The 27,038-nt window shown below is 43.8% G+C and overlaps 1 protein-coding gene across 2 annotated transcripts in view; it reads left to right on the top strand.

Moving 5' to 3' along the window:
* Nucleotides 1–14,509: 14,509 nt before the first annotated feature.
* The window catches only part of NEDD9 (neural precursor cell expressed, developmentally down-regulated 9), a 183,530-nt gene continuing 171,001 nt past the window's right edge, over nucleotides 14,510–27,038 (top strand). For both annotated transcript variants that reach the window (XM_053223160.1, XM_027040291.2), the window contains exon 1: nucleotides 14,510–14,706. The gene's annotated coding sequence lies outside the window, so the exon portion shown is untranslated. The remainder of the gene's footprint in view (nucleotides 14,707–27,038) is intronic.

Here is a 27,038-nt window from a genome sequence, read left to right as displayed (position 1 = left end):
AAGCCACAATTCTCCTCCAGTGTTTTCAGTCTTGGGAAATAAAAAATATATATTGTCCTACACCAGTTTATGAGCTAGTCAAAGGTTTTATTATTCCCATGGTTTAATGGGAATTAAAATTAAAAGGTTTAATTTTCCCATGAGAAGACAGGGGATACATGCCAAAAGGTGGGTGGATATAGGAGTTTGGAACTCAGGAGGGATATCAGGAGCCAACACACAATAGCCGAAAATGTTGATTCATAAGGGTTTACTGACCAGTGATCCTAAGTCATCCCCCAAGTCATTCATTTTTCAAGATGACTATCCCACACCCTACCCTTTCTCTTTAAACATCCAACACCTCCCCTCTAGACTTCAGTCTTGTTGATGACCTTATTTCCTATTTCACAGAGCAAACAAACAGAAGCAGTCAGAGGGGTCCCGCATCCACTCACACCCCATACCAGTAGTTTTCCAGTCTTCATGAGAAGCTGTTCTGTATGACTTTGCCAAATTAACATTAGTTACTGTGGAACACAGGGTGCAGGATGGTGAGCCAAGGTTCGATAAAAGACCACGGGAGACAATGAAGTGGAGAGATTTATGACTCATTGGTCTTGAGGGAAGCACATGGCAGGGAGGTCAAGGCGGAGAGAGTTGACAGAACCTGGGGTCTGGGATGGAGTGCTTTGGGGTTGTCAAGCAGAGGAGAGATTGGCCAGTTCAGACCAAACTGAATAGGGTTTTGTAAGTTCCGGGGGGTCTTATCTAAGGAGCTCACAAGAGGAAGGCCGTGGGAGGTGGGGGAGACTCGATCACAAGGGCTACTGGGGAAGTCATAGCAGGAACTTGCATTCACTTGTGACTCTGAGGGCTGCTATCTAGGGTATGTGCTTGCATGAGGGGCTAGTGTCAGTTCAAGGCCCATACTGGCTGCCTGGCCAATCAAAATGAATGCCATGGGGCACCTGGCTGGCTTAGTCAGTAAGGCACGTGACTCTTGATCTCAGGGTCATGAGTTCAAGCTCTGCATACAACTTACTTAACAACAACAACAACAACAACAACAACAACAACAATTGTCGAGGCGGTAATACTGTGGAGCAGCTGAGCTAACCCCCTGATGGAAGCCAGCTTCTTCTCCTGTACCCTAGTTCCCATCCCTTTATCCTTCTCAAAGACCTCGTTCCAACAGTTCACTCCCTTCTTTCCTGTGTCATAAAATTTTCCCTATTAGAGTTTTGATGATCATTCAAGTGTATCAAAGCTCCTATCTTAAAAATAAAAGGAGCCTCCCTTGACTCTGGTCCCTCCTTCCAATCTCACCCCATTCTTTTGCTTTACAGCAGAGCCCCTTGAAGGAATCGTCTACATAACTGCCTCCAACTTCTCTTCCTGTTCTCTTTTGCACTCACAACCCAACCAAAACTGCTTTGTCAAGGTTACTGATGACTTCCACATCACCAAATCCATCGGGTAGTTCTCAGTCCCCATTACACTTCTGCTAACAGCAGCTGACACACTTGTCCCCTCCCCCTGGACACTCTTCATTCACCTTCCAGGACACCACACATTGGTGGTGGTCCTCGCTTCTTGGGCCACCCCTTCTCAGTCTCCTTTGTTGGCTTCCCTCCTCCCCCCGACCTCCTCTCTCCATATTTCACGTTGGTGTGTCCAATGCTCAGGCCTCAGTTTGCTTCCTTTTTCCATGGTGATCTCATCCAGCACCAGTGCTTAAATACCATCTACATGCTGATGACTCCCCAGGTTCTGTCACCAGCCCAGAGCTCTCCCTGGACCTCCACATTTGTATATCTGACTTTTGTCAACAGCTGCACTACGAGCTTCCAGTCTAACTCTTCATCTCCATCCCCCAGTCTTCCTCATTTCTGAAAATAATAACTCCTTCTTCTTGCCAGACCCAAAATCTTTGGGTCTAACCTTGATTTCTTTCCTTCTCTCCCCACATCCAACAGGAAATCCTATTAGCCTCACCTCAGAGTGGAACCAAAATTCATCCATTTCTCACCACTGTATTGCTGTCATCTACAGCCAACCCCTCATCTCTGGTCTTAAGATGCCTCCTAACAGTTGCCTCTTAACAGAACTCCCTGCCTTTACTCTGGCTTACTAGGTCTCTTCTCAACACAGCAGTCAGAGTGAGCCTCTAAGAGTGTAAGTTGGATTATAACGCTTCTATCTTAGAAACCAGCCTTGACTCCCAAAGACGTAACACCGACCATAAGGACCTCCCTGACCTTCCCCTGCCGCCCCCTGGTTCTTTCCCTTTCCCTGGGGACCACTTCATTCTGACTATATGACGATTTCTTGAAAATTCCAAGCACAATCCCACCCCGGGGCATTTGTGCTCTTTGTTTCTTCTGCCAAGGTTCATGGTTGGGTCACCCACTCCTATGAGGTCTCTGTGTAAATGTGTTATCAGAGAGGCATTCTTAGTTACCCTGAAGGACGTTGTCCTGACTTCAGATCTACCCCATTCTACTTACCCAGGATGACGTTCTCCCCAGCACTCACTCCATCTAACATAGGAGATGTTTATTTGTTTATTCATTGTCTCTTTACTAGAATGTAAATTCATAAAGGCAGGGATTGATCTGTTTTATTTGTTGCTTTATCTCCAGCCAAAAGAACAGTGCCCGGCATATAGTATGCATTCAATCTATACTTGTTGAACAAATGATTGAATAACAGATTAAAGAAATATGTACTGAACATCTAATATGTGCCATGAATATACAAGTAGAAATGGAAAATATAGGAAAGGATGAAGTCTTGCTTCTGACAGGTGAGATCGCAACAGAGGAGGAGAACACTGTTCTGGGGCAGGCAGCAAAGAGGACCCTATAAGGCAGCAGGGGAAGGAACAGCTAGAGAGATAAGAGGTAAAATCAAGGGAAAGTTGTCACAGAATGCAGGAAAAACAAGAGTTCACAAACAAAGGGAACTGTCAAGAGGAACAATGGGGCAGAAAGAGAGCAAAATGGAAAGGGCCCGCTGCATGTAGCAAGAACCTCAGTGATTCCTAGCAGGTGTGAAAGCCTCTGTACACACTCAGATCACAGTGCTTATCGATCAGAATACAAGCCAACAATCACCCAGCAATTTAGACTGCAGGCAGCCTAGGAGCTTTGAGGAAGGGATTCCTATGGGCCAGCCATGGTGCTAGATCCTCTGCGTATCCTAATATATTTGATGCTAATATATTTGATGCTCACAGCAACCCAGTGAGATACGGATGATTTCCCATTTTACATATGCAGAAATTGAGGCTCCGAGAGCTTCAACTAACCCGAGATCTTGCAGCTACTCCGTAGCAACGCAGATACTGAAACGTGGTTCTTTTAGACTCCATGCGAAAAATGCGTACATGGAGAGTGTTTTGCCGGTCCTTCTGGGTCATCTGAAGTCCCACACGGAGGCAGACCTGCTGGTTTCCTATAACTAATCCCTTCCTCCTGCTGACAAAGATTGCATTTGGGGCGGCGGGCTGCTGTGTGCTTCAGGAAAGACTGAGTCCCTTCCTAACCAGGTTTTGCTGGTCTAGGGTAATTTTGACCATTTCTTTTGCCTTGGTGTTGATTGGCTTAGACACGATTCTGCCTCTTAAGACTTGAAGGTATTTCTGCTGGGGAATGGGGGGGAGGGAAGATCGGCCTTCTAGGAAAAGGATCATCCTCAAAAAGAGGCAGAGACTCAAAGTGGGAGTGTCTTTATTTTGGCTTTATTTATTTTTTTATTTGCATTTGGACGTGGTTGAGAATACACTGCTTAGAGCTACTGCAGACACTTGTAATCACGAGGGGACCAAAAACCTGGGAACAAAGCTGACATGAGGCTTTTATCGATCTACTGAATTAACCAGCCTCTACTTCCAGACTTCTTGTTTGGTGAGGCAACGAATAACTTGTTGCCCAAACCTTTATAAATTCTATGTTTGTGTTATTTGTAGCCAAAGTATTCAATATACACAATACGCTACCTACGTTTTTACCCACTAGTTTCTTCCCAGCTCCAACACAGTGGTAGCAGCTCAGAAACGATGTTTTGATTGACTGCCTAAAGAATGTTCTGTATTTCAGAGTAAAAAAAAAAAAAATGAATGAATTCAATGTATTATTATAGGGTGCGGAAAGTTAAGACAGCAACATGCCATTGGCATTCTCTCTAAAAGCACGAGAAGAGGAGAAAAATACCATACCACATAGATAAAACCCTGGTTGCCATGTTATACGGTAACACCTCAATACTCCGACACCAGGGAAAAAGCATTTATGCTAAAACCCTGTCTGCCAGATGGCCTTTTCCTCCCATGTAATTAATTGAAATTTGAAATCAACTTTTGTCCCCGGTCACCGTGGTCCGGACCCAAAACAGCCCAGATTGTATTTTCAGTCAGGAGGTGGCTGTGTTTGAGATTTGTGTTGGCATCGCTGAGCTGTGACCACAGCACACATTTTTGTGGGGAATATCAGATGAAACTTCTAGAGCAACATTCTTCCGTTAGGAAGGGGGTGGGTGGTGGCGGCAGGGTTCGGCATGCCCAAGAGAGCTTTTCTCCTCCTGAAACTTGTTCAGGCTCATTCTTTCCAGGTTATTGAGACCACTTTTCCCCTTTCAGAGCAAATGTAGCCGGAGAAACAAATGGGTACAAAATTCAGAAACAGCAGCGTCCCCTTTCCAAAGCCTTATTTCATAAGACCCCATGTGATTTGTGGGAGCAACTTGAGGTCCCAGTAACTGAGAAAAATGATATAATTTTAGAACTTTCAGAAGCCCGTGTGGCCTCTTTGTTCAAGATCAGCAATTAGAGCCTTTAAGTACTGAAAGTAGTTACCTAAACCTTTTCAAAATGTTCGTCTTCGATAATAGTTCTGGACACCACTCTCCTCCTCTCGTTTTTCCCTGGCTTACACTCTTTCATTCAGCTAGATTATTCTAGTTGCAGCTAGATTATTCTAGTTGCAGCTCCAAGATATGGTTCAATTGCAGTGTATGATGGAGGGATGTAGGGGTTCACTGGGAAGACATTTTAGCATTTGGAGAAGAATCTCTTTGCACTGCTTGCTTGTGGCTCTACTCGAAGGTAGGTAACCTATGTGATTCCTTACATGCAGATTGTGGTAATTGACCTTCTGACTCTGGCTGATGGAACCAGGAAGTGTTTGTTATTTCTGAAGACAGCCACCCCTAAACTGGCTGGCAGCCAACGAGATAACCCAGTGGGAACCCCCTATCGGACAGAGGTATCCTGTGCCCTGTAGTGACCAACAGGCTCTTTCGGATCCTTTCTTTTAAGGAACTTGAAGGTGACACACAGACAGAAAGCTACAAGTGACAGAAGGGTACAGAAACCAAGAGACCCATGGAAAGGAGGCAGTGGGCAGAAGCCATGATGAGTCAGTAGAAACTAGGAAGCAAAGCAGTAAAGGAAGTCCATTGGAGGGAGCTAGAAAGGATCCAAGAAATGCGAAGAGTGGCAGCAGAAACAGGCAGTGGCTTTGTTGATGTCAACGTGGTGTCATGTTGATTTGAGAGAAATCAACAAGATCATGGCACCTATAGACTGAGAATGAGGTGCCAGCCCCTGAGAAGCTTGGTCCTACATTCATTCAAATTCTTTGTAGTTCTTCCCTCCACCTTTCATCACTAATATCCATTAGCTGAGACTCTAACTGCATCAGAGTCTGGCACTCTGAAAGAGTTTAATAGATCCGATAATTACCAGCTTTGTGACTCCTGGTAACTCAGTTAACTTCCATGTACTTTGCTTGTTTTAGTTCTATACACTGTAGGTAGAATAATGGCTCCAAACACATCCATGTCTTAATTCTAGGAGCCTGTAAATATGTTACTTTACACGGCAAAAGGGATTTTACAGATGTTATTGTCAGTGACCTTGAGATGAGCTTCTATATTATCCATAAGAGTCCAATCTAATCCCACGGACCCTGCAAATCAGAGAAGAAACATCCCAGCTGCGGTCAAGGGAGATGGGACTAGAAAAGAGTGGTCATGGAGATTCAATATTGCTGGCTTTGAAGGTGGAGGGAGAGGACATGAGCCAAGGAATGTGGGAGGCCTCCAGAAGCTGTAAAAAGTTAGGAAACAGATTCTCACATAAAGCCTCCCGAAGAATGCAGCCCTACAAGCATGCTGTCTCTAGCCCAATAAGACGGGTGTTGGGCTTCTAACCTAGAGAACGATGAGATAATGAATGTGTTTTCACTTAAGTCGTTAAGTCTGTGGTAATTTGTGACAGCAACAAGAGGAAATTAATGTACTATAATATCACACTACACATACACAAGAAAACATTTAAAACAGTATATACTACAATGTAACATTGGTTATGTCACCTTTTTAAATTATTTTTTCAGCCTTCAGCAATGAGTGTATGTTACTTGTGTAATAAAGAGATAATGGAAATATTAAAGAAGAAGTAATATAAACAAATTAGCTTCTAAGGCTCGGCCCAGGTGTGATATCGTATGAACAACCCAGGAGATGGCTTAACTGTCAACCTATATCTTGCCTTTTTTTCTTGGGTGCTATCCCCAGGTCTCAGTTCCTCCACAAAGGACCACCAATTTCCAGTCACTCTGGATGCTTTTCATTTCACTTCCATGTTTCGGGTATGCTTGTTTGTATTTCACTACCTAACGGTATCGGTGTGTTTCTACACTTTGGTTCTATGTACCTTCGGAGATGTTTAACTATTTGGTAAATAACAAATCCAACAAAGATTTATGGAGGATACTTTGTGTAGGCACGGGGTCATTTAGATGATGCATATGAGTCCTCATGAGGCCTGATAGGGTGCTTTAGGACAGATCTCAAGATCATGTTGCCAGAGCTCAAAATCTACTGATGAAATTTAAAAAGAACATTTTAGAGACCTTGTCGCCCAAAGAAGACTTGCCTACCTTCACAAGTCAGTCTCGCCTAAAGTCTTAAAAGCCCTTAGGGTTCATTCATCGTCCACCCAATGTCAACAGGAGAGGGCTACTAATTGACACTAGAGTTATTGATACTGGTGAGAAGCACAGCAAATAAGACAGTGAGACTCCTTAGAAGGTACTTGTAAACCACTAAAGCTTAAGAACGTGGCTGTGGTGAGTTAAAAATGTAGAACATGCCTGTAATACCAGTTCTTACTTGAGCAAGAATTTGCTAGTTCTTATCACAGCCAACCATCTTCAGGGCTTTGAATGACCCTAAACTTCATTTGGCATTTGGACAGGACAATAGGTACTTTGCATGACCTGATTAGAGAATAATGCAGGGCTGTTTCCCACTAGGTCACTTTGATCCAAGGCTGAGCCAAATTCCCCGGACCTCTCTCCAGCCAAAACATAACCCCAGATAAATGAAGGATGTAGACCAGATTTTCAGAAGTAGGGATCTCAGTACTTTTCCTCATGTCTTTATTCATCAAATATTTGTTGGATACTGTAATTTTATTCTCAGATGTTCATATGCGTAAGAATTACCTGGGAGAGTTCACTCCCCGGCAAACTGGTTCAGCAATCCAAGGGTGGGGCCTGGGGAATCTGTATTTAACCAGCTTCATGGGTGATTCTGATGCAAGACCGCTATAGACCACTTTGTAAAATGTTTAGTTCCCAAAATGAATAAGCAACAGCTCCCTCCCGTCAGGAGCCTTGAAGTCCGGGGAAGGCAGAGGCACCATTGTGATGTTGTGTAATCAGAGTAATAGAAGCCTGGTGACAGAGAGAGGAAAGACACCTGTCCAGGGGAATACAGTCTTAAAGGAGGCTGCCACAAGGAGAAGAGGGAAGGGCACTGTAGGCAGGGGTATGGCTTTTATAAGGTCATGGTCATGAGAGTGTATGAACCATTAGGGACCAAGGAGCAGTTCAGGGTGATGGGAAGGTAACTGGCACTTAGGGGCAGACCAGCAGAAGATAATCTAAGAGGATACCATCGATCTCAATTCACCACTAAGTCCTTTCAACTTTATTTCACAGGCAATTGGGAGCTGGGGGAAGTTTTGAAATCTGCCTTTAAGAATATCTAGCATTGGGAAGATGTTTACTCTTGAGGATGCAACCTGTGCCCAACAGCGTGCTGAGTATTAGGGACTAGAAAAGGAAGGGTTGTCACAGTCAGGAATTGTCGTGACGGTCCGAGGAATGAAAGTCTAAGGTGGTGCCAGTGAGGGTGTACAGAAATAATTGGTCAACAAGATGTGAGATAAAACAAAACAAACACGCGAACAAAACCCCCAAGAATTTGGTGACAAGTTAAATTGAAGAAGCAAGGAAAAGAAAGTTTGCTGTGTTTGGGGGCAGAGAGACGGCTATAGACTGAACGTTTGTGGCCCCCACTTTCCAAATTGATATGTTGGAGCCTAATCCCCAGCACGATGGTATTAAGAGATGAGGCCTTTAATCATGAGAGGAGATGATTAGGAGGTAATTCTAATGATGAGGGGAGGTAATTAGGTCATGAAGATGGAGCCCTCATAATAAGATTAGTGCCTTATAAGAAGAGACACAAAAGAGATTGTCTCTCCTGCAGGTGAGGGTATAGCAAGAAGATGGGCCTCTACAAACCAGGAAGAGGGTTCTAGCTGGAACCAGACCACACAGACACCCTGACCTCAGACTCCCAGCCTCCAGAGAAATAATTGTTTCTTGTTTAAGCTTCCCAGCCCCTGTGGCATGTTGTGAAAGCAGTCAACACTGAGACAGAAACTAAGGGTTTAATAACGATGCTACTGGAGAGTGCAGGGGACAAAGACTCGCCCCACACCAGATGGGACCTGATGAGCCCACCCAGAGACAGCAGGAGAGTGAAAATATATGCAGTCCAGTGGTGAGACGTGGGGGATGGTAAGTGGAGAAGGTGCAGTGAGCCATGAAGGAGGCGACCCAGGGCCGAGTAGGGTCCCCCAAAGAACGAACGAAGTGCTCTGAGTGGGAAGAGGTGATCAGTTGTTTGAAATGCCCACAGAGGGAAAGACTCTGTATTGCCTATTGGCTTCAGGGTGACACTGACAGGGACAATCTCCATGGGGGCCTGGGGTGGGATCCGGGTGTTAGCTCGGTAGGCATGCAGTGAGGAAGGAGGAAATGGAAGGTGTGGCTGTGGGGGCCCAGGATGTCGACTCCTCTGTCAGAAAAGTCAAGCCTGCAAGGAAGAAGAGAGGAGGCAAAGCAAGAAAGTAGACAGAGCTGAGGGACTGAAGTTTAGGGCTTCCACGACTCAAGGTTTTTGCTTTATAGAACAGGAAGTCGTACCGAAAGTAGAGGAGGAATAAGTTGGAGCTTTTATTATATTTTTAAAACTTTATTGTATTAGAGTAAAATACTTGTATAAAACCCAGAGGGACCATAAAGCGGAGCAGGGGTTTTAAATACTGGGAATCAGGAAATATATGTATATACATATACATATATATATTTCTCAATCTTTAAAATAGTCATCTCGCCATATGCGGTTGTGAATGGAGGCTGTTCTGAGGTTGAACAGAACGAAAATGTTCAAGGAAGAGGACAAACAAAGAGTCAGTCAGGGTAGAGAGACAGGTGGCTACAAATGATCACAAACAGCACATGACGGTCCCTAGCTGGGGCTGGGTCACAGTCAGGGGCAGCACGACAAACCTAGGGAGAAGCACGATTTTGATTTGATTGTCTGGCTAAGTGGTCAAGCGGGCGAAGAGGAAAATCCAGAAGTTCACTTTATCAAATCACCGCTGGACCTTTGGCATTTGATCTGGGAATCTCAACTCAGAGACGAACCAGCTAGACCGAAATCCGCGTTTTTGTATATTTAGAAAACAAATGAGCAGACGCCAGACAAACGGAGGAGTCTAACCTCTTCAACCCTCAAAGGCAGCAACGTCGCTTTATTTTGTATATTCTCCCGAATAAGATGTTGTTTTCAAATTGCTACTTGCATGTGAAACCAGAATAGCAGTTTATACAGTTCCCTCAGAAACTGAGGGTAATAGGATCGTTTCAGTCTTGTGTTCTCTTTGTATGCACAAGCACGCTCAAGGGGAGACAGCCCATGTGCCCAATTGCAAACTGACAGTGGTTACATACATTGATGTAAACGCTTAGAAAACGTCTTGGAAAACTACCAGACAGATAGCAGGGGTTCGCTGTGGGCAAAGCAGGGGAGGGGATTGAAATTAAGGCTGATGGTCAAAGGCACTTTAGTTTTACCTGCACTGTTAGTTTTTTTTTTTTTTTTTTACAATATAAAAAATTATTACTTGTAGATTTAAAACACTTAAATAAATTTTTTTTTAATGTTTATATATTTTTGCGAGAAGGGGAGAGACAGAGCATCAGTGAGGAGGGGCAGAGAGAGAAGGAGACACAGAATCCGAAGCAGGCTCTAGGCTCTAGGCTCTAAGCTGTCAGCACAGAGCGGGATGCGGGGCTCGAGCACATGAGCCGTGAGATCACGACCTGAGCCAAAGTGGGACGCTCAAACAACTGAGCCACCCAGGTGCCCCTTTAAAATGTTAAAAAAAATTATGGAAAAATTAACACTAACAAGATTTTCCCAATTATTATAGGAAGGGATCCAAAAACGGTTACCGTGCAGCAGAGGGATAGGTGAACAGGATACAAGTTATGGAGAAGTGAGTGCGTGGTGTCTGACAGATGGCTAAAGGCAACGGATGCTCCCCAAGATCGCAATCTTGAAAATCTGCCGTCAGTGCTCTCTTAAAACTAATTTGGCCTTTCTTCCTTTGGCCCTCCCAGGTGCCTGCATTTCTTGAAACAGCTGTTCTGTGACCTAGAAGAATGGTTTCATCTTTGCAAATGCCACTTACTTCCTAAGGATAAACGTCAAAAAATGGTAGCGATTGCTCTTACGGTCAAGTGGCAATGCTAGAAGCTACAGCTGAAAGGGTTGGAGAATGCGCAGAGAATGAGGAGCAGGAGGATGGAAGAACCGAGTTCTGCAGAGACTATGGAGTCTCTAGAAGCTCACGTCAGCGCTTACCCGGGGCGCGGCGCAAGGTGAGGGCTGGGCGCACAGTTGATGGACGGTGGGCAATAGTATGGAAAGAAGACTTGACAGTCCGTGGGAGATGCACAAGAAGACTCCTGAGCGACTGAGGGGCCTAGCTGAGCTGACTGGGGGAGAATTTGCAAGGAAACAAATCCGCCTCGGTTAACTGGGTAGCTGTGGAGCAGGAGAGAAAGTAGACTGAGCTTCCACTCATGGCTGGAAATGCATAAACACCCAAAAGAACAAGAACAAGGAAATCAACATTAATGCGTGCGCATTGCTTAAAGAGCTGGTCATGAGGTTCTGGGATTCGGGACTGGGGATTTGGCTGATGAGAGAACAGGAGGAAGACAAAGATGTCCTGAAACAAGAGAAAAGGAGGGTTGCAAGTGGTAAAGGAAGGTTGTAAGGGCAAAAGAGGAAGGTGGATAAGGTTCGTTTTGCCATGCCTACTGGCCTGTAATGTCCCTTAGGGAAGGAGCTGATTCTCGTTCATTTTTAATTTTTCATAGCACTTGCTCAATAAATGATTTTGATGGCTGAGTGAACCCATTAATGGGAATAGTTATCTCACTGGGTCACCTTGAGGGCAGGTCCCGTGTCTTGGGGACTGACGTACCAACATGCCCAGGAAAGCTCATAGGAGTTTGTAGGAACGCAGCACCTACTGAACGGACAAACGAACTGGATCTTTCTGAGTTCTAATTTCTTCGTCTAAAAATGAAAACCACAAGACTGACTGCCATTCTTGAGCAGGGATGAAGCGCACACTATAATACTAGACAACTTTGCTCTTGAAATTTGCCAAACCAACTCTGGGTCATGTTCATTGAAATGCCTCTGTGGGTAGCTGATTCCCTATGGCTCATACTGTATTCAGTCATGGAGGGAAATGAGTCACGCATAGGGAATCATAAACACACACACACACACACACACACACACACAAACACACACACAAGTTGGCCATGGATTTTTAAGCTTTTTATCTTCTCAAATTCTCACTTCTGCCCCCCCACCTGTCCCCGCCTGCCCCTCAGACTTCACGCCATACAACAGTCACTCCTTGGACCAAATACCCATGACAAATTCAAAACAGTTGCCTGGGGTTTGGCTACTGCTTAGCAGGTAGTTATAAACCATGCAGTGGTGCGAACTGAGCCGGCATGAAGAAGTTAATTAGAGCAGTCAAGAAGATTGTTTAAATAAAGACAAAAATGTAAACACGATCTTCATTGGATAGAGTGATTAGAAATTACAGGTGTTTGTTTTTATCAGAGCCATCTGGGGCCTGTCAAAATTTTGACACATGGCATAATCTGCCACTAATCAAAAAAGAAGAAAACAAACCCCCAAAAAAGAAGAAGGAAAACATCTAAGACCGTAAGTAGGAAAACAGACATAGAAAACCTTCATCTTTCCAAGTGGAAAAAAAAATATTTCAGTTGTTTTTTTAAAACAAGTGTGATCTGTGTTTGGAAAAAGTCTGAACTCCTTAGTTCGTCTTGACAGACATGCTCTCTCTCCATTTTAAAGCCTCAGCCGTGGGGTGTGCAGTGGGAAAGAAAGCCATGGGGATGTGGACAAAAGAACAGAGTTAAGGATAATCAAGTTGCCCATCTCAAGTGCTTGATGTAAATGAAGGCCAAGCTTAGCCTTTTTATATATCTAAGGTGTCACTGACTTATGGAGACAGCTCGATAGCATTCATCTTCGAGGTATTATGGATAACTGGAAATTATTTTTTCCGAAATTGACACACTTAAATTTATGCTGCTTAAATATCTAGTGGAGAAAATAGCACATGATATGGGATAACGGGAAATGCATGGAGGGACATTTTGAAAAAATATGTACTGTCTAGACTTCCGCTCTGCTCGATTTGTTATGGATATGCAGCACTAGAAAATAAAAATTGGGGAATAGGATAATTCTATCTCAGATCTGGAACTGTTCCTGGTATATAGCATGTATGCAAGAGCGGTGTTTTAAGGAAAAGAAGAGAGAAAGAAAAAACAGATGATACTTTTACCATGAATGTTGCTAGTTACACCTATGGATGCAATATTTATGTAAGGATTACCATGGATGTTCTTGTCATCGATTTATTTATAAGTCCTAATTACACAAGGCGTTGAGCAGAGTGTTTTGTTTCTTTACTTAAATATGGCATCTGCTGGGGTGCCTGGGTGGTTCCGTCGGCTGAGCGTCTGACTTTGGCTCAGGTCATGATCTCGCGGTTTGCGAGTTCGAGCCCCGCGTCTGGCTCTCTGTGCTGACAGCTCGGAGCCTGGAGCCTCCTTCGGATTCTGTGTCTCCCTGTGTCTCTGCCCCTCCCCCGCTCATGCTCTGTCTCTCTGTGTCTCTCAATAATAAATAAACGTTAAAAAAAATTAAATATGGCATCTGCTTATGGGTGAAGTATTTCCTTCATATGACTCAGGCCGGCCCAACACTTAAAAATAGATGACACGGATCTGAATTTCAGAAAAGTATTGCAGGATATTAAGACACCCAAAACGGCAACGAAACAGAAGTCACCAGGAGCGCAGTGGATACCATGAGCGGAGATCAAAGATGAGGGGGAAGGTCAAGGGCAGTGCTTTTCTTTGTGTTGACCCTGGAGCAGGAACTCTACCTGATCACAGGGGAGTATCGATCCTTCAAATCATCTCCCTCTCTCCTCAACCCTCTCTGTCCCCCAGTCCCTTCCTAGGCACCAGCGAGGGATGGGAAGTGGGAAGAGAAGGAAAAACCAAAGGACTGAGCTTGTAATAATACAACTCACCACTAGTGATGATAGCAAACGCTCATATCCTGCCTACCTACTGACTTGTGCCAGCCACTCTTTGAGCGCTTTACATATAGTAACTAATTTAACTCTCGCAACAATCCTATGACTGTCCCATTTTACAGATGAGGAAGTTGAGGCCCAGAAAGACCAAAGGCGCTTAAAGGGTAACCACCAGGTAGATAGCCTCAGACCAGACCACTTGTCGGCTACCCAGAGGCACAGCCAGAAGACAAAGGTTTGGGACTAAGGAACTTCCAAAGTCCTTTCCACATGCTCAGTCTAGGCCTCCATTCCACACTGGGATGCTCCATCTGGGTGCCTAGCGCCTAGCAGGGTGCCTATCAGGGCACAGACTCAAAAAATACTGGTCGAATGAAAAGTTGCTTCGTGTCAACTTATAGTGGAATTCTTTAGAGTCTATTAAGTCCGTAAAACCACAAAACCCTGATTTGGTTGGCCTTAACATAGCCAAATGTTTGCCTCCAGGCAGCCTAGAAAGGAGTTTATGCCACTCTGCAGAATGCCATTGCAATGATAATTTAAAGATCACCTCTCTTTCTCAAAAGAGCAAGCAGTACCGATGAGAGCTAGATTTCTCACCTGCCCCTAAACTACATATCGCCCCCAGTGTATGAAAAAAAAAAAAGACACAGAGAGGAAATGAACTGAGACAACATCACTTGCAGCAACCGGAAGGAAAAACACACACAAACCCTGTTCACAGTCTATGTGTGTGGTTGCTCAGTAGGGTAATGCTTGCAGCTGCCTTTAGAAGCGAATCTGGTGGCTGGGGCAAGACACAAGCATCGGGATGAGGCAGGACTGAGCTCCCAGCTCCCACCTGCCTGACTGGGGAGAGGGAGAGAATACCAGTGAGACCAGACGATCCAGCAGCAGTGGCTCTGCCCTGGGTAAGTTCTCAGACACTTGTTGTGGCCTGACGGGGGGTGGGACTCACTCAGACTCTGACTTCCTGAGCTGGTATCAGACATCTGTTAGTGTTCCCCTCTGTTGACACCCCTGAACTGGAGCTGAGAGGGCCTCAACACGTCCCAAAAGTGGAAAGAGGGACTCCAGGATTCTTTCCGGTCGACCCGCAGGCACTGGCTTTAAAGCAACCTGAAACCTACATGATTCTATTTTTGAAATCATCGTGGGGAGGTGCTTCCGCGTGTGTAAGCTGGATGGCTCCTCCCCCTTGCTGCCCTCCGCAGAGAGCATACCTGTGATAACCTTGAGCTTTGGCTTCTCCTAACTTATTTCAATACTTCAAAGTGTGAGCTGTCACTTGCACATTATGATGGACTAAAATCATTCATAATGTCATTTTCAGTCCCTCTGGGACTCAGCCTGGAGGGGTAGGAAACGGTGATTGGGGATTGGACTCAGGGTTGATTGGCTCTGCAGAGAACTGGCCATCAGCATCATCTCTAAGGGCTTGGGGACAAATCACACTATGTTCTACCTGTTCGCACTGGGCCACCTCAACTTCTCCATCCTTTCTTTTTTCTGTATTTACTAATTCCCTTGAGTCATTCATTCATTCGGTAGCATTTCTTCCACAAAGGAATTGAGGCAGCCTTTTCATCTTGCTGAAATCATTTCAAAATGAAAAACACGGACAACTTTCAAGTGAATGCCATTCGAAAAGCGTTGCATGTTGTTCAAAGCTGTGTGGACGTCGGCGGGCTGGTTTTCTGCCCTGTGTGCCCGTGATGAGAGCTGAGGGTGTGTGCTCTGGTCTTCTTAACCCCTGTTTGAGGAGCTTTCCCCCACCTCCCAGAAAGTTGGTTCCCACCAGAAGTGGGTGTGAAGAGCCCATGACAGGACCCTGGGAACAAGTCAAGTGATTTTCCTCCTTGTTTCTCTTCCTTCCAGTTTGGGGATAAATTCCTTCCAATCTGCAAGGACATCCCTGTTTTAAGGATGGGGCAAAGTGGAGCAGTGGAAAGGGCAGGATGAGAAATCAGCTTTGAGTTGGAGCTCCACCATTTCTCATCACTTAGTTCATTCATGGGGCAGCTGCTTTTAAGTCAAAACTTACATAAGATGAAGGAAAACGGACATTGCCCTGCTTCCAAAAAGTTTACGGCGCAGGGGAGAAGCAGACGTTAATTACTAATTACACAAATGCGATAAGGATCACAACATATTGTGGGGGAAGCTGATCTCGTCTGGGAGGCAGGGAGGTTTCTAGAAAGAAAATGAGACTAGAATTGAAAAGAAAGGCGTAGGAGTTCACAAGGCTATGCTCCAGGCAGAGAGAACAGCAGAGACCGTTTCCTGAGGTAGGAGACCATAGAATTATCTGGCAAAATCAAGGCCAGTGTAGCGGGAGGCGAGTGGATAGTGGGTCAAATTAGCCCAAAGTGCAGCATGAAAGATGCTGCTTATTCTAAAAGCCACGGAGAAGGTAGAGGGGTCCTCCACGGCTGTTAGAATAGGTGTGGAGGACGGATGGAAAAGGACCACATCTAGAGACAGGGAGACCAATCAGAAGGTGGAGAAAGTCAGCCAGGCAAGTGTATCTACGTGAATACAGACAAGAGTGGTCGCAGTGGAGACAGAATTACACAAATTTAAAAGTCAACTAGAAAGGAAAATCAACGGCACTTGGTGGTGGACAGAAAAGGAGAGCGACGGGGGAAGGGTCAGAGATGACCCCCAGTTTCCCGGTTTGCACATTCAAACGGATCTTGATGCTGTTATAGCCAGTCACTGAGACTGGGGAAGCTGGTGGGGACCAGGCTTGGGTTAGTTCAGTTCTAGAATTGATCCAAATGCAGATGTCAGTCAGGCATTCGACACTGGCCAATATCTAGAGCTCAGGGGAGAGGTCTGGGGATCCTTGGCATAGATTTGGTAATTGCAACCATGATTGTGAGTGATACATGCTTGAGGGAAAGTATCAAATGGGAAAAGAGAGGGTGGCTTAGAATCGAATCTCAAGAAATTCTAACCTTTATTTTATTTTAGTGTTTGTTTTTGAGAGAGGGAGAGAGAGAAGGAACATTAGTGGGGGAGGGGCAGAGAGAGAGCTGGCAGCCCGGAGAGTGGGGCTGGAACTTAGGAAACCACCAGATCATGACCTGAGCCGAAGTCGGATGGTTAACCGACTGAGCCACCCAGGCGCCCCAAGAAATTCTAACATTTAAATAGAGGTAGAGGATGGGGTGCCTGGGTGGCCCAGTCGGTTAAGCATCCGACTTCGGCTCAGGTCATGATCTCGTGGTTCGTAAGTTCCAGCCCCACGTCAGGTTCTGGGCTGACAGCTCAGAGCCTGGAGCCTGCTTCAGATTCTGTGTCTCCCTCTCTCTCTGACCCTCCCCTGCTCGTGCTCCATCCCTCTCTCTCAATAAGTAAATGAATGTTAAAAAAGTTTTTTTAATAAATAAATAAATAGAAGTTAGAGGAGAAGGAGCCCCCACAAGAAGACTAGCACAGTTCCTTGAAAAGAGAAATGCAGGGGCGCCTAGGTGGCTCAGTCGGTTAAGCGTCCGACTTCAGCTCAGGTCACGATCTCACGGTCGGTGAGTTCGAGCCCCGCGTCGGGCTCTGGGCTGATGGCCCAGAGCCTGGAGCCTGCTTCTGATTCTGTGTCTCCCTCTCTCTCTCTGCCCCTCCCCTGTTCATGCTCTGTCTCTCTCTGTCTGAAAAATAAATAAATGTTAAAAAAAAAATTTTTTTTTAAATAAAATAAAAAAAAAGAAAAGAGAAATGCAAAATTGCCATGTGACCCAGCAATTCTACTCCTAGTTAAGCATCCAAGAGAACTGAAGACAGGGACTCAAATATGTACATGTGTGCACACTTTCCTAGCAGCACTATTCACAACAGCCTGAGATGGCAAGCAGCTTAAATGTCCATCAGCAGATGAGTGGAGAGACAAATTGTTGTATGTCCATACGCAACAGAATACTATGCAGCCACCAAAGAAAAAATGAACTACTAATACATCCCACAGCAGGGTTAAGTCTCAAAGGCACTGTGTAAAGTGAAAGACGCCAGGCACAAGAAGTACTTGATTCCATTTACATGAAATATCCAGAATGGATAAGTCAGTAGAGACAGAGTGCAGGTTGATGGCTACCAGTGGCTATTACTGAGTAGGAGATTTCCTGTGGGGGTGATAAAAGTATTTTGGAGCCAGATGCAGGTGGTGTTGGCACAGCATTGTGACCATATTGAACGCCGCTGAATTGTCCTCTTGCAAATGTCTAATGTATGTCATGTGAATTTCACCTTGATGTTAAAAAAGAAGACGACCGGGAAGGTGTAACCAGGGGTGTAGAACACAGGCTGCCTGACTTTGGGCAAATGATGCCTAAAATGATAGAGCCTCTTTCTCTGTATGTAAATGAGGGGAAAGAGCCCTCTTGGAATGCTGTGGTATGGGTCAAGCATGACACGTTTTTGAAGTTTCTAGCAGAGGAAGGGTGGAGTGAAAACAGTTTCCTACCTACATCCTTTGGGCCTCATCAGGACTGAACTAACTTCTAACAGCCTGAGTCTTTATCTCAGGACCTGAGAGCTTTCTCCAAGCCAAGTAGGGCCACTGTAATTGCTTAAAGGCAAATGAAAAGGCCCAGAATCCAACTCTCGAGTGGGCCGTAAACATCCCAGCTCCCTCAGGCCTGAGTGGAATAACTCTAAGACGCATGTTTTACCGATTCCCTAAAGTTTCCACGTGAACTTAAGCTCAGTTGCCACAGGGGTAGCCGGCTTGATAACTGATCTTTTATGTGCCATCCCTTCTCACGACTCTTCCCTGGCTTCCTGCTCTCCAGCAAGGTGTCCTGGGATCATCGGTTAAACTACCCGCACTTGAGGGGGCCTGGGTGGCTCAGTCATTTAAGCATCTTGGTTTGGGCTCAGGTCCTGATCTCCTGGTTTCGTGAGTTTGAGCCTGGTGTCAGGCTCTGTGCTGGCAGTAAGGAGCCTGCTTGGGATTCTCTCTCTCCTTCTCTTTCTTTTCATCCCCAACTTGCACTGTCTCTGTCTCTCTCAGGACAAATAAGTAAACTTTAAAAGTAAACAAACAAAGTACATGCACTCGAATATGAGTCAGGGTCTGCTTCTGGGGAAATTCAAGCTGCTACACAGCCCTGTGCATACTCAGGTCATGTCACCCACTGTTCCCCGTTTACTTGGGTATCTGCATTTTGATATCCCTCATATCTATTCAGGGCCATATGGAGGACGTCCTCCTCAGCCCCTTATGAGATCCTGCTTAGAGAAAGGACTCAGGTACACAGGGAGAGATCCTTTCTTTTTTTTAAAGAGCTTATTTTTAGGGCACCTGGGTGGCTTAGTCGGTTGAGCGTCTGACTTCTGCTCGGGTCATGATCTTGCAATTCATGAGTTCGAGCCCCGCGTTGGGCTCGGTGCTGACAGCTCAGAGCCTGGAGCCTGCTTCCGATACTGTGTCTCCTTCTCTCTCTGCCCCTCCCCTGCTCTCTCTCTCTCTCTCTCTCAAAAATAAATAAACATTAAAAAGTAATGAAAATAGTTTATTTTTAAGTAATCCCTACATCCAACATGGGGCTCCGGCTCACAACCCCGAGATCAAGAGTCACATGCTCTTCCAACAGAGCCAGCCAGGCGCCCCAGGGAGAGTTCCTTTAGACGTAACATGTCCTGTGCAAAACTGTATCACACCTTACTCCAAATGCCCTCCATTTTCCTTCCGCTTATCTGTCTCCTGGCAACTCCTTTGATCAAAGTTTCCAAACTGTGGGGCACCACAGGATATACACAGTACACAGATATAGCATATAATCATGCTGTCACTAGACCTTGCCACAGAAAACTTTTCCATTTTCACTCTCCTGATCGTTTGAGATTGGCCTGATCTTAACATTCTCTAACCATTGGCCATTTACCTTTTTAACAAGGAGAAAGGGAGCCTTGGACTATGAGCCATCAGCAGTCAACGAGAGCCAGCTAAAATTCACCAGCATAGTTTTGTTTTCCTGCATCTGTTTTCCATGATTACCTTCTATCAACTGTAGCGGCACTGGCTATTCACCTGCAGGAGTGGTATAAACTTTCTTTTAGTATAAGTAAATATCTTCAAGTTAAAAAAAAAAAAGTGAGCCGATTGAAAGGAAAAAAAAAATCATGTTACTAATTGTGCTGGGAGCACAACTGATATGGTAGACACCGGGAGGCAAGACTTTGAGAGAAGACTGGCAGAGCTTCATTAGAGCGGGAGCTCCTCAAGGCCACAGCTGAGTCTCATTTCACCCAGCACCTGCCATGTGTGCGTGCCACAGGGCCACAAATGACAAGGACTCCCAGGCTGGGGTGTCCAAGACACCCTTTGCTGCAGACTGTTTTGATCATTCAAATCAACACTGCACCCACGATAGCTCCCAAATATCCAGGCAGTGATGATAGCTTGAAATTGACACCCTTCCCGGCTCCATTACATGGTGGTTCTGTCCTTAGGAAGCATCCTGGGGGGTCAGAAGTAAGTCAAGCAATGGTGAAGGGAGGTAACGAGTGAAGGTATCAGTACATCCACAATTCTTTTTCACCTTCGGTTCTGACTGGAAGCTTTGGTTAATGGAGGTCTATAACTCCGTTAACGTTCTCTTTGATTTTTGTAAGCAGCTGTTATCCCCCAAGCCCCTCCCTTCGTTTTCCAAGGAAGATGATAAATGAGGATTAATAATCTGCACAAATTTCACTTTAGGAAAAATTTTTAGGTATTGGAAAACATTTCATACTACAAAGAAGCATATGTTACGTGTGCCTACCTTCTAAATAGTAATAGAAATAAAGCTTACCAACCCTTGAGGCCTGATTCATGCCCCCAGCCAATTGTATCAGTTTCTACCCATGCCCCCCACAAAGGGAATTGCTCTCTTAAATTCTGTGTTAATCATTCTCCCTTACTTTTCTTTTTAGATATGCCTCATATGTCTATAGGTACAGATATATCATATGTGCACTGTAAGTTATGTCTATATTTATTTATATAAACATTAATTAATATGTAATTTATGTGTATTGTATATGCTGTTTATTTTTTCCTGTTTGGTAACTTTAAGCAAATATGATCATACTGTATATATCCTTCCATAACTGGAACGTGTTGGCTCAACATTGTTTCTGAAGGTTAATCCACATCGATGCAAATAGGTGTTGACGAGTTATTTTGATGGCTGTATAGCATTCTATCAAGTGGACATATGACATTCTATTTATCATTTCTCCCCATTGACAGTGCTAGGTAATTGCCACCGATGAAGGCTCAGGGTATAATTTCAGGAATGCTCCCCAGATCTCTCCCTCTCTCATGCACAAAACACTACCAGCAGAGGCGTGAGGCCTGGCTTCATGCTAGAAACAGGCTTCCACTGGAGGTAAGAGGTAAATGAATTAGGGAACCGAGAGCCAGAAGGAAAAAGACATCAAAGGAGAGGAGGGGCCTTAAAGGGGAAGGAAGAAAGAGATAAAAATGACTCCCAGAGAGAAAACATACTCCCGGGGGTGAACTGTGCTTCCTGCAGGCACATTAAGGAAGGCTTTCACTCTCAATGTCCACTTCCCCTACCACACAAACCCTCAGTGGGAGGGTCTATGTGAATGTGGACTCTACAGAAGCATCCTCCCTCAGGTCCACAGATAGACTCCGTGACTGCTAATCTCGTTGCTAGATCCCCAAGAGAACCAGATTTCATGCCGTGCTCCCCTAGAGGCTTCCAGCCGATGTATTTTTAGATTCGTCTTTTCCTTAGCCTTATGGGGGGACCAATCATCTGTCACACATCAAGTGGTACCGTGTCCGTGAACCTTTTGTAACCTTTTGGCTAGTTTCCATGACGGAAATTCCCCACCCACAGCTTCACTCTAAAGAGTGGAAATATTTAGAGGAAGTGATACTATTAATGTCTCAGCATCGCCCTGGGAAGTATTTTCCCCTAAAATTACAGTAGTAAAGTGGTGCCTCCCATAACACCATCACAACACAGCTTTGACAAGTACAATGTTCTCTTGGCACCTGTTTCTCTAGAGAGATGTACAGGTGCTTTGCATCACAAGAGAAATGAAACTTTGAGGAGGTAATGCTCTCTGGTCCTCCACCAGAGTGGAGAAATTAAGGTCAAAAGCTGTCGGAGGTGGGGAGACACCTGGGTGGCTTAGTCAGTTGAGCATCCAACTCTTGAGTTTTGGCTCAGGCCATGATCCCAGGATCCTATGATCGTGGGATTGAGGCCCGTGTCGGGCTCTGCACTGAATATGGTGCCTGCTTAAGATTCTCTTTCTCTCCCTCTGCCCCCCTCTCCCACTTGGGCACTCTCTCTCTATCTCTCTCTCTCAAATTAAAAAAAAAAAAAAGCAAGCTATCTGGGTTGTGTCACTGGTCTGGCTTTGGCGGCTGTGGGGCCTCGGTGAGTGAGAATGATTCTTGGTAAATAGCATGTGTTGACTGATTCATTGAGAGAGTAAATGAGTAAGGCATACTGAATTAGCCAGGGTTCTTTAGACAAGCAGAGCCAATAGCATGTGAGTATATGTGTAACGATACAGAGAGCTTTCTTTTAAGGAATCGGTTTATGCTTCTATGGAAGCTGGCAAGTTCCTCGGAGACCCGAGGAAGAGGTGATGTTGCAGCTGAGTGTGAAGGCAGAGTCGGCTGGCAGAATTCTTCCTCAGGGGCAATCAGTCTTTTTCTCTTAAGGCTTTCAACTGATTAGATGAGGCTCACCCACATCATAGAGGGCTATCTGCTTTCCTCAGAGTCAACTAATTTAAATTTTCATCTTACCTGACTAGTAACTTCATAGAAACATCTAGAATAATGTTTGATCAAATATGGGGATCTCTTGGCTTGGCCAAGTTGACACATAAAATTAGCAATCACAGATACCATATCTCATTTCAGAAAATCAGTTAGTTATTTGCTCAACATTAGTGAAGGGCCCCCTATGGGCGGACACTGTGCTGGGTACTGAGGATTCAACAATGAAGCTAAGTAGACAAAATCCCCATCTTTAAGGAAATCATGCAGAAGAGATGCTCAAGGAATTGAAATCCCTTGTAAGATTTATGCCTACAAGAAGCACTACAAATACAACATGAGCCAATCAAATCCAATTTACTTGATAATATGGTGCTGGGATATAATAAGGTTGTGTCTTCATGGAATTCCTGGTTGAGGAGGGACCTCAGATGTAAATTATAGAATGACCATAAACACATTTCAACAATCACACACAGCATGCTCTCCTTTGTACAGCTTTCCAAGGTACATATAATTCAGTTATAAATGACAGTGAGGATTAACAAATTGCATACAGTTGTATTTAAAATAAAGTGACCGAACTATTTTGTACAGTTTTTTTTTCATATTTCTCTATTTTTATGGCAAGATGGATAAAAGAACCACTTAATAAAGGTGTTATGATTTGAGAAGCACTGATTTGGAAAGGCTCAGCTAGGACTGTTTGATGATATTCCTTTGGTTGGTTGCTTTAAGTTATTTACTTTATTGGCCTCTGTTTTCATTGCACTCTTGGTATTTTGTCTGAAGCAAGGGCAGTTATTAGAAATAAAGGGATTAGTTCATTTTATTTAGAACTGAGAATCCATTTTTTAAATAAAGTTTTTTTTAATTGTTTATTTTAAGAGAGAGAGAGAGAGAGAGAGCAAGTGAGGGAAGGACAGAGAAAGAGAGGAAGAGAGAGAAACCCAAGCAGGCACCCCGCTGTCAACACAGAGCCTGATGCAGGGCTCGATCCCATGAACCATGAGATTATGACCTGAGCAGAAATCAAGAGTCAGACACTCAACTTCGTGAGCCCCCAGGCTCCCTGAGAATCCATTTTTTTTAAAAGTGATGAGGTTATCTGTGCCTGCTTGCTAAGTGCTGTATGTGGCTCTGGGCCTATGAGCCTAGGCATAACTTACACTCTAAGAGCATTGGTATTTTACTGGGATATTCGAGGGCCACAAGCTAGGGGTTATAATCCTATCCAAGTATCCTTGTGCCCTTTCCAGCCCTTACCAAAAACTTTGATTGGTATACTTCAGACAGTGGAATTTTACTGAAGAAAGAAAGCATCATGACACTTTATCACGGATTATCCACCCCCTCTCAGGAAGCTTACCCTCAAGTTGAGGAAAAAACCATACATTTGTTTGCAAAACAAAGACCACACTTAAAAGGCCGCTAAGTGGCCTCCTTAATGTTCCCCTAAAAGGCCAATTATGCACCCGACACAGGACTTCTGCACTGGAAGGACCTTCTGAGTCTTACTTGCCAGGCTCCCCCCTTCCCTCAGCAATCAGGTCACACCTTATCACGCTAGTCTTCCCTGACCATTTTATATATAATAAATATATATATTTATATATAATATATATATTATATGTTTATATATTTATATATATTTATACATAATAAATAATATATATATTTATATATTATATATAATATATTTATATACATATAAATATATAATAATAATATAATATATATAATATATAATATAATATATAGTAATATATTATATTATAATAATATAATATATAATATATAATATATAATATATAATATATAATATATAATTATAATTATAATTATAATTATAATTATAATAATATATAATATATAATATATAATATACAATATATATTATAATATAATAATATATAATATATAATATACAATATATATAATATAATATAATAATATATTATATTATATATATTATAATATATTATAATATATTATATTATATATATTTATGTATATTTATGTATATTTATATATACTTATATATAATAAATATATATTATTTATATATAATAAATATATATACTTATATATAATAAATATATATTATTTATGTATAATAAATAATATATATTTATATATAATAAATATATACTATTTATATATAATAAATATATATATATTTATTTATACATATATATATGTGCCTCCAACACTCCCGCCATTACCTGCACTTACCGCCACCTGCCATTGTAAATACCTGCGTATTTGCTTATTTCTTGTTTACTTCTCTGGACTTAGTTTTGTTCACTGCTGTGTCTCTGGCATTGATAGGCGCATAAGAATGGATGGATAAACAAAGGAGTGAGTGAGTGAGTGAGTGGATCACCAAGTGAGTGTTAGAGGCCAGTGTCACCATGAAGAAGGAGAGTTCTTTGAGTCAGGAAGCCTGCTCGGGAGAGCTGAGGCTCAGATGGCCGGCCTCGCGGAGTGGGAAAGACCTAGAAAAGCATGAGGAGATTGTGAGGGGGAATAAGAGGCGGTGTGAGCAGCGGATCGAGGTGGCTGTGCACCGGGACGCTCCTGGGGGACCTGCAAGCTGGTCCCTTTGACTTGAGTGCAGATAGTGGGAGGGCAGAGGCAGGAGACACCCCCCCTCGCACACTGAAAGAATGGGGGGCAGGCCTGGTTGTCCCTGGTGAGGGGCCGGGAGCCCGCCCTCTTGGACTGCGCATGCTGGAGGCAGAGACAGGCTTTTCCTCAGGAAAGCAAATTTGGACCTGTTCCAGTATTTGAATAACAGCCTGATTGAAAAGCAGAGTTCATCTCGGTAGAGCAGAGCAAAGAATGTTTTGGGCCTGAGCAGTCTTCAGAGAAAGTATGGCTGGCTGCTTGCTTCAGCCATAGGAAGAGTTCAGGAATTGTTTCATGCGATGCCTTCCTCCAAGCAGGCCCGTGATTGGCCCTCCTGGGTCCCTGCCAGCATGATTTAACAGCGAAATGTCTATTTCACAGTTAAAGTGTTGCGCAGAGAAAAGGGTTTTTACATACATGAGTTAATACCCGCGGCAGTAATATTCCTTCAATAATACCCACTTAGAGAAGTGCTGGCCTTCTCTCTGTCTTATTTTCTCTCTGCTGAATAATTTATTTCTTAATGGCACGGAAGAGCTACCTGACCCAACACTCTCTCTTTGACTTCAACCTAGCATGTGTTTCTTTATTTTGCGGGGATTTGAAATGCAGTTGTGCCTGATATCGAAAGTGTGAACACTGTCACAACGTCCATCAGGAGGATCCTCATTATAATTTGGGAATCCACACTTACGGATTACTATGCTTCTGGGGTTTTGTGTGTGGTTTTTTGTTGTTGTTGTTGTTTATTTAAAAATTGTTTTTAAGTTTATTTATTTTGAGAGGGGGGGCAGGGGGGAGAGGGGGAGGGGGAGAGAGAGAATCCCAAGCAAGCTCCCCACTGTCAGCATGGAGCCCGACTCGGGACTCAAACTCAGGAACCATGAGATCACGACCTGAGTTGAAATCAAGAGTCGGATGTTTCACTGACTGAGTCACCCAGGCGTCCCTATGCTACTGTTAAAAAAGAATAAAGGTGATCTATACCACAAAGATACGAAAAAATGTGGACTAAAATCGAAGCAACAGATACAATAGAGCAGAGAGTATTAGCCTATTTTTAACAAAATGAGGATTATTAACTATCTTCTTGTAAACAACAACAACAACAACAACAACAAAAGGGATCATCAGAGTTCAGGAGATCTGGATAACCAGTGGAATACTTAAGAGGGCAGCTCTGGAGCCAATGACCTGGGTTCGAATCCCACCTCTACCTCTTTTCTGTTGTGTGGCCTTGAAGAAGCTACCACTGTACCTTTCTGTTTCTCCATTTCTCATCTGCAGAAGGGAGGTAAGAGCAGTGATACCTCACTCGGTGGGGTTCTTTTGAGTCAGTACATGGGTTTGAGGGTTCTATGAGTCAATCTACGCAAAACACTTAGAGCTGTGTCTAACACATTAAATGCTCAGTACGTACTAAGTATGAGGAAGAAGAGGAGGAGAGAGAATAAGTTTTCATAAAAGAGAAGGGGCCTAAAGAGCAAATAGGGTTCGACAAGAGAAGAACACCAGAAGAGAAGAGCGTGCAAAAACAAAACCCAAACACTTCTCGGATGAATAAAATAACCCAATTGAATTCATCTCCACCTCTGTAAAGAAGGTCAAAAGGATATTTCATTACCTAGATGATAAACATGAGCTCATAGGTATAAGTATTGAGATGAAATATACGGAGGATATCCTTTGTCCTCGTGGAGATCAGCGTGCATATCAGTCACCAGTCAACAAATATTTATGGATTCCCTACAGCGTGCTGAGTTATGTTGGAAATAGTACCAATAGTCCCTGCCAGCATGGGACTTTGTTCAAGTGGGCTTAAAGTCAGAAAACTACTGGGGTGATTTCTTTCATTGTATGTTG

Source organism: Acinonyx jubatus, chromosome B2 (genome assembly GCF_027475565.1).
Source record: "Acinonyx jubatus isolate Ajub_Pintada_27869175 chromosome B2, VMU_Ajub_asm_v1.0, whole genome shotgun sequence".
In the NCBI taxonomy this organism is placed as follows: domain Eukaryota; kingdom Metazoa; phylum Chordata; class Mammalia; order Carnivora; family Felidae; genus Acinonyx; species Acinonyx jubatus.
This window is presented reverse-complemented; position numbering and strand designations above follow the sequence as displayed.